Source organism: Maylandia zebra, linkage group LG7, assembly GCF_041146795.1.
Source record: "Maylandia zebra isolate NMK-2024a linkage group LG7, Mzebra_GT3a, whole genome shotgun sequence".
NCBI lineage: Eukaryota > Metazoa > Chordata > Actinopteri > Cichliformes > Cichlidae > Maylandia > Maylandia zebra.
In genome coordinates, this window is record NC_135173.1 from 7,744,236 (window position 1) to 7,753,146 (window position 8,911).

The 8,911-nt window shown below is 40.7% G+C and overlaps 1 long non-coding RNA gene across 1 annotated transcript; it reads right to left on the minus strand.

Moving 5' to 3' along the window:
- Nucleotides 1-936: 936 nt before the first annotated feature.
- On the minus strand, nt 937-7,889 carry LOC106674697 (low affinity immunoglobulin gamma Fc region receptor III). The gene is made up of 8 exons (XR_003022699.2): nt 7,877-7,889; nt 6,823-6,858; nt 6,414-6,674; nt 6,089-6,334; nt 5,781-6,002; nt 4,604-4,696; nt 1,615-1,702; nt 937-1,379 (listed from the first exon to the last, which is right to left on the minus strand). It is a non-coding gene; the product is annotated as a low affinity immunoglobulin gamma Fc region receptor III (long non-coding RNA).
- Nucleotides 7,890-8,911: the final 1,022 nt, after the last annotated feature.

Genomic DNA, 8,911 nt, shown 5'->3' on the forward strand with positions numbered 1-8,911 from the left:
TGTGCTATATAAATACATTAGATTTGGATTTTGTATTTGAAAATCATTAATCTATAAATCAACACTAAACTTTCCAGGTGATGGCTATCTGATCATTTGTAACCTCTAATTATAAATTATTCCAACTCACTGGAATCAAGAAAATTTTATAGATAAGATAAGATAAGATATGATAATTTTATAGATAGATATATATTTTACTTTTATATATTTAACAAATAGCTTCCGAATCCTCTTAGGTAAAAAAGCAACTAAAGTCTGACATCTTGAAGTACAATGTGAACGGTAATCTATGGTGTGGAGGGCAAAATATTAATTAATTCAGTGTGAAAACACTGCCACCATGTGGTAAAAGTGAAACATTACATAATTATGAAAAGACACATTTGTGGGATCATAAATTATGCTTAATCCACTGAGTATAATTTCGCATGTGACTGATTCTTCACCAGATTTACCTTTTGTTAAATCTGTTGTGCAGAACAGAAGAAGAGCACTGTCAGGAGCCCCTGAGTTTCACAGAATTTCAGACTTTACTTTTCACAGAAGGTTAAAAACACATCATCTGTGGTGATCTTAAGATGCCCCCAGCAAAGTCACAGGAGTGTTATACCCACTGAGATGTAAAGTCATCCCTCTTACCTAAATGGACATTGATTCGTTTCTGAAAATAGCTGCAGCACAAATTGGTTGTTAATAGATTAGTACGACTGTCATGCTGCTATGAGAGAGTATTGGGGCCATTTTAAGAAAAAAAAAAACATTGTCAATTTTGAGATTAAGCTCCAAACTCATATTTGACAAAGTTGAAATTTGGCCCTCACAGTCGTTTCCAGCCGAACAACTGCCACAACACTTATACCCTCTACAAAATGCTTGTGTAGATGATTCAGTGAAACACATTGGTACTGTGTCTTGTGATACAACACACATATTCTTTATTGCACAAGACTGTAAATATCCATATTTCCACTCCCAGCTATTTCATTAAGCACAAATCTGGCAAACTCTTTCATGTTTGTGTGTTTTTTCCTTTTAACCAGATGCAGATGTGTGCGCCATCTCTTCTAACTTTGTTATACTTATCACCACATTGTGTTTGTTTCTGAAGACATTCTGAATTATGATTTCACTAACTAGTCTTTACTGGTGTATAGGCCCTTTGCACATTAGTCATTTAGCCTGAAAAAAAAAATTAAATATTCCAACAAAAAATACACAAAAAATGACATAAAACATATAAAAATGTGTTTTATGTATTTTTTTACTCTGGTCTGAGGTGCTGGGGGACCAGTTAGAGACCAGCAGCTGGATGTCAGTGGTTGGACTGGTGGACTACTTCAGTGAAGAGTAGACGACGTCTGGCTCTGGTTTAAAGTCTGAACACAAACACACACAGTTCAAACAACAAGAAACATGATTAGAAACTTTGTAGTTCAGTCAAGACCTCCAACCTCCATCTCTCTGCATCACACACATTCTAGTTCAACTGGGTCAGAGCTCTGAGTTTGATCCAGGATGAGGTTTGATCAGCTTATCTTAGCATCATGGATGCAAACAGGATGAGCAGCTAGCTTGTCTCTATGCAAAGTTAAAGATAAAGAGCAGCTGTACCTGGGCCTGCTTGTTCTGATGGCTGTTTGTCCAGAACTGATGTCTTCACTTCTCACTGCTGAGTAGACCACAACTACAAAATAAATATCTGCAAAATGAAAACAAAACTCATTGAAGCTACAACAATACACCAGTGTAGCTACACAAAGCAAAACATTTTTACTGTTTCTAATGTTTCATCACGAGAGTCCATGACAGTGCCGGCCATTGCAAGGGTCACATTTGTAACCAGATGAATTTGTCCCACAAACACTGTTTGTGTGACTTCCCAGAGTTTATCGTCCAATATAGTGAAGAAATAACAAGAACATGTAAAACTTTCTTTCTGTTCTTCACACGGTTCAGTAACATGAGAAATATGATGGGTCATGAACAGGAGGAGCTACATGGCACCGATGTTCTGCTTTATAAACCGCAGCATCTTTGTACAGTTTTTTTTCCTCATCTTAACACCTCTGCTGTGAAACACTGAGTGACCACAAAGAACTGGAGGCTGTTTCTGAGAAAGATGCAGGTGGACGACCACAAAGCTGCCATCTTTTTCCACTGCAGACTGACACTCTTCACCACAGAGCACAAAGCAAACACGTTCTCACAACATGAACACTATTGTTAGACAAACCAGTAAAAACTGTGGTGAGAATGAACTGTGTGATGGATGAACTGTAATCAACAACAGGAAGTTTGTTTTACAGTTTGCCGAACTTTGAAACGGTAAAAAGTGTGTTTATTATATTAAACAACATCTTGTCAATTCAGTCGTTTTCTTTATATCGACCGACAACCAACAACTGAAAGTCTCGGTCGTTGTGTCCTTGGGCAAGACACTTCACCCGTTGCCTACTGGTGGTGGTCAGAGGGCCTGGTGGCGCCTGTGTCCGGCAGCCTCGCCTTTCTCAATGCGCCCAGGAGAAGCTGTGGTTACAATGTAGCTTGCCATCACAAGTGTGTGAACGTGTGTGTGAATGGGTGGATGACTGAATGTAGTGTAAAGTGCTTTGGGGCCCATAGGGACGAAGTAAAACACTAAGTAAAGCGCTATACAAATACAGGCTATTTACCATTTACCATATGCAAATATGGCAATAAATTGACGTGGGCCAAAAACCAGACAGCAGATACATGTCAGACTAATCAGAGCTGCTCTAAGGTCCTACTGCTCAATTACAACACTGATAATGTTCTGAGTGTCACAACATACCTGCCATCTGGACCTGAGGCTGAGTCATTAGTTAAAATCAAAGACTCGCTAAAGAAATTTGCTGATCTGTCACATTTATTTCTGCTTATCTGCAGGGGAAGCACCCTAAGAAGAGAAGCCCAGAACTCCACCTCCTTGGCCACCTCCTCCAGTTTGTCCAGGGAAACACCATCATTCCCAAAGACTGCTGAGGAATATTATCTCTAAAGCAGTGGTTCTTAACCTTGTTGGAGGTACCGAACCCCACCAGTTTCATATGCGCATTCACTGAACCCCTCTTTAGTGAAAAATAAAATATGCTTTTTTTCAAATTCAAGACATAGATATGTTTTTTATTGGTGCACAAAATGAGCCGTGCATGTCACGGTGGAGGCTCTGCCGAACCCCTGAGACCGACTCACCGAACCCCTAGGGTTCGATCGAACCCAGGTTAAGAACCACTGCTCTAAAGCATATCCTGGGTCTGCCCCTGGGCGTACTCCCAGTGGGACACCTCATCCAAGAGGCATCCTTGTCAGATATCCGAACCACCGCAACTGGATCCTTTTAATGTGGCGGAGCGGTGGCTCTACTCTGAGCCTCTCCGGGATGGCTGAACTTCTCACGCTATCTCTAAGGGAGAGGCGAGGCACTCCTTGGAGAAAACTCACCTGATTAAGCAAACAGAACCACATCATCTGCAATCAGCAGGGATTCGATTCTAAGGCTACGTTCACACTAAATGTGAAAGTGCATCAAATCTAACTTTTTTTGACCCTATGCGACCCATATCCAATCATGTTATGACAGTTTGAACAGCACAAATCCGATATTTTCAAATCCGACCTAGGTCACTTTTGTACCTACCAATTATCAGTGCCAGAAAAGACAAACTAGAAAGCACCGGGCAGAAACTGGAGACGGAGCGAGTCAATGGACAGAAACGGAGTTTTCTCTCTAGTTAATTTGTCAAAATTCTTTCGGTTATGACTCTGCAGAAATTGATATATTGCTGCAACAACACCTACTAACTCTGTAGCTGCCATTTTTACTTCCGTAAACAGAGCACGTTGTGTGTGATTAGTAGGATCTGCTAAATTGGTCCTGGGATCAGATAAAGAGCAATTCAAAAACTCCTTTGAGCAGAGGTCCATCGGGCCTGGCTGGGCATAGCCCAAAAAAGGGACATTAGTCAACCCTTTTGTATGCCCACCACCACCACCCGCACAAGGCACTTTAGAGGTCAGGAAACATTGTGTGCTTGGCAGTGGCCAGGAGCGGAGGCCCTGGCAGACGGATCCCTGGCTATGAACATTAGGGAGTTCATATTTGACACAATAAAATAAATGCAATATATCTCACATCTTTCTATTAAATATGTGTTCCTGTTTCAGCTGCCAATTAGCTCTTTTTGGGGCAGCGATAGCTCAGTAGGTAGAGTGGTCGCCCCATTATTGGAAAGTTGGTGGTTCAAGTCCACTGAATGGCTACCCTGAGGTACCCTTGAGCTAGATGCCGTCCCTACACAGTGCTCCCCAGTGTGGCTGCCCACTGCTTCACTGAGTGAATGGGTCAAACGCAGAGAGAAGGGATCAATAAAGTATAAACTATTATTAGCAACTATATTTGTTGAAGATTTTCATTTAGATAAAATTGTAATGTCTCTTTGTTTACATGTTTTTTTTAATCATTTTTATTATTGGTTTGCAATACTTCTTTAGGAAAAGATTATTTATATACTTACTAAGAATATTAAAAACAGACCTGTGACCCACAGCCCACCATAAAGAAAAAAAATAAAAATACTACCTCGTCTTTCTTTGTCAGATTGTTCTTGATGAACTGATATCTCAATGATGACATAAGTGATGAGGTCATCTTCTTCACTTCCTTCTTGATCTGCTGAAATGATCCAAATAATGTGAATTACATCTCTAAACAGAGATTCGACCCACAATAAATCTCAGACATGTGGTATCTAACCAGATACGTACTGATATCATTACCTTGGCCTTACTCTTTATTACTCTTTATTTTATTTAGGACAGTGCATGTTAATGAACATACATGTAACAAAAAACTTACATGAATGTAAACATACCAGATTATAGCCAAGGGCTAATTTCCATCTGTTGTCCATAAAACATAAAAAGTAGACATAATAATTCATAAAAAATTCATAATTCATCCATAATAAAAAACTCCATCACCAAACTCACACATACACACCATTCTATTCCCAAATACAACATTAAAACACTTAGAAACCCTCTAGTTATTTTTGACCAGATTACATCAGTGCGCATATTAAAATTAATATGTGAGCTTTTTTTCCCTGTTTGTCTCAAACTTATGCCGAAAAGCAAGATTCCAACGATGCACGAGTGTTTCTTTGTCAGTCACCTTTTTCACTCACTATGTGCTTTTATTCCTCTCTGCATTTAAATATTAGCCCTTATACATCTCTACCTCTCTTCCACAGCGTGCCTCTGTCTGTCTGCCTCCCCTCACCCCAACCAATCACGGCAGATGGCTGCCCCTCCCTGAGCCTGATTCTGCTGGAGGTTCTTTCCTGATAAAAGGCAGATTTTCCTTCCCACTTTCACCAAAGCAATTGCTCATAGGAGGTCATATGATTCTTGGGTTTTACTGTTTGGTTTGTTTGGTTTTTTTAAATTAATAAATTAATAAATCCATTTGCCTCTGCTTAATCTTTTCAGGGTCGCGGGGGGCGCTGGAGCCTATCCCAGCTGTCTTAGGGTGAGAGGCAGGATACACCCTGGACAGATTACCAGTCAGGCGCAGGGCCAACACACAGAGACAGAAAATCATTCTCACTCACGCATTCACAACTATGGGCAATTTAGATTCTTTAATTAACCTATCCTGACCTTTCTTATTTGTTTTGTTTAATGATCATAATGAATGTGAACTTTATTCTACTAAACAAACTCAGACATGAAAGATCAGGAAGTCTGAGTCTCACCTTCAGGTTTCCTGTGAACACATCGTCTCACCAGCAGAACCAGTAACACCAGTAGAACCACAACACAGACTGATCCAACAAATGAAAGCACAGAGAGATCAAGAGGAGAGAGTGATGGAGGAAGAGTGATGGAGGTGGAACCAGGAGGAGGTGTGGATGTAGGTGGAGTTGTGGATGTAGGTGGAGGTGTGGATGTAGGTGGAGGTGTGGTGGTGTGTTCCCCTAAAATAAAGCAAACACAGTCATTAAGTTGTCGTCACATTGTGAATGTTGAAAGCTGCAGAAACACAGACAGGTGAGTGTGTCACCTGTGACAGTGATCCAGCTGGATGGAGACTCTCCATGACCGCTGATGTCACACTTGTAGAGGCCTTCATCAGACCTGGAAACATGCTGGATGGTCATGTGACCTGTAGGCTGCTTCCCGATGAGGGAGCCATCTTTATAGAAAGCAGCTGGGAGGTTGGAGGGAGTGGTCTTTGTTTTACAGAGCAGAGTGACGTCATCTCCCTCCATCACAGGGAGGACAGGACTCTGCAGGATCACTGATCCACCTCAACACAGAGACAAACTACAGCATTTCATCCATTTACACACAGCTTCATCAACACTAACTCCACACACTCAGCTTACCAGTGACTGTCAGGTTAACCATGTTACTGATGGGACCCTCTCTGGACTCACACCAGTAAACTCCACTGTCATGAGGCATCATAGTGATGATACAGGAAGAACCAGCTGGTTTTCCCCATGTGCTTCCACACTGAGTCCTCTGTTGTTTGCTTGTGTTTCTCCTCAGAGTCCATCCAGCAGAGCTGTCGTCCTCCTCACAGCTCAGAGACACAAAGTGTCCTTTAAATAACTGAGAGCTGCTGGGACTCACAGTCAGACGAGCTGTGACGGTTAAAATGAAAAAAAAAAAACTGATGATCTGTTATACTTTTTTTTTTTCTGAGATTTTACATCTGCAAACATGAATCCAATCAGGTCATATCAGTGAGCATTTCTCAGGTTTAAACTGTGACAGAAGAAGGTTACTGACCTTGGTTTGTTGTGCAGCTCAGCAGTGAGATCAGAACTAAAGAGAAATGACACTCAGGTTGATTTGAGGTGAACATAAAGAACAACTCCACACAAACAACATTCTCTGCCAGTTGAGTGTATTTTAAACATTTTTTGCTTCATAAATTGTTAATTTTCACACCATATATTCATTTAAATGTAATTCAGTTCAACTTTATTTTGTTCATAATACCAAATTGCAACAACAATGGGCTTAAAGTTCTTTGTTTGGTAAGATAAAGACAATGATGCTGAGAAAACCCGAAAATCAGAAAGATCCATACGACCAAGAACTTTGGCAACACTGGAAAAACATAAATAATAAGTATCGAAAGAACTGAGATCAGGGAGTTATGGGAATGAAAAATAAATAAAGGAAATGGCATAAAACAGATGTTTGCCATGTGCCAATTCAGGGGCTGCATCCTTCAGAGGGTCCAGCCTTCATGGTCTACGTGGGCCCAGTCCTCTGAAGACCGAAAAGGCCGGAAGTGTGAGTCTGTGAAATGCAACAGTCTAGCCTTCAGACTTGTGTCACCAGCTGTCTCAGTGGAATTTAATAAACTCAGCTGTGCACATGCTCCTTGCTATCTAAAATACAAAAAGGACACTGGCGTAACCTCTCAACGATCTCACACTTCTGTTTATGTGATGTTTATTAAACTTTGTGAAAACTGTAACTTTAATCTCAGCCAAATTACTCAGGAACAAGTAAAACACTGAAAAAAGCCAAACAATAAAATTTTTAAGTTATCTATATATCATGTTTAAGCTGAGTAGTGAAAGACAGCAGGGATCTGAAAATGATGTGCTGGGAGTTTGCTGTTCTCACCAGCTCTAGTGAGCCTTGACCTTCCAGCTAACTATCGAGCTGGTGGGTAGCAGACGGCTCCAAAAATATCAGAGTACTTTTGCAAATATATGATGTCTTCAAAAACCGAGCAGATATTTAATGTTTACACACCTACGTTCTCGGCTAAAAATATCTTAAAAGTTTATTTTGTGATCCATAAAGAGTAATATTTCAAACCCGCTCTCCTCCACCATTGCCGCATTCTAAAAGTATTTTTATATTTTTATAAAAATATTATCAATGCTATTTTAATTAATGAAGTGTTGAAAAGAGTAATAAGGGTAATATTACTGTGAGACATATCACATATTGACGGGGTCAGGTTATGTTAAAAAGTATAAATTGTTATACTTTGTTCATTGGTTCAAAGGTACCCCACACTTCTTTTTTTGTTTGCTTGTTTGTTCTGGTGTATTTTTCATTTAAACTGTTATTCTGCCAGAGTACTCATATTTACAAGATGGCATTGAACGCCTCATTGGTGTGTCAGGAAATCTCTTTTGTACGTATGTTCCTTGAAGGGGATTGGAGTCGTTCTTTTTCCACCGCAGCGAAGGGCTAGGAGTAGGAAAGGAGCTGCTGTATGTTTTTGTTATCGATCTGATTGTGAAATAAAGCATATGCAGTGAGAAAGCAACTCCAGGAGTCATCCCTGCCTTAAAGCTGCAACATATCATGGCGAGCCAGCCAGGAGGAAGGTTTGAAGAACTTCCAGCACGAGAGTGAAGCAGAAGCCTGGTTAGCGCCATTAGCGGCTAACGTTAGCGCTACCGCACCGCTCAAGAAAAACCTTTCTCCAAGCACCGGACCTGAAATCTGACGGACTAAAGACAAGCTTGTGAGTAGCCACAATGGAGGTAGAAGCCCTACGAGATAAGATCACCGCCACACTCTGCCAGCTAAGTCGTGATCAGCTCATAGAAGTGGGTTATAATGTGAAAGGCTTTGCTACACCGCTAGATGAGCCCACAAAAGACACTTCCAGACGCCACCTGATGAAAGTTATAGAACATAAACTGGACGAGGTGGAAAACAGTTATACACCAGACGATGCTGTACAGTTTGTGAAAGAACTTTTATCGTTTTTGGGCGAATATAAAGCTAAAGACAATGCGGCCGAGAGTGATTTTTCCCGCCCTTCAGACGAAAGAGACAAGTATGACGAGCTGCAGGAAGAAATTAGAGTGATAGGGCAGAAACTCAAGATGGCAGATGC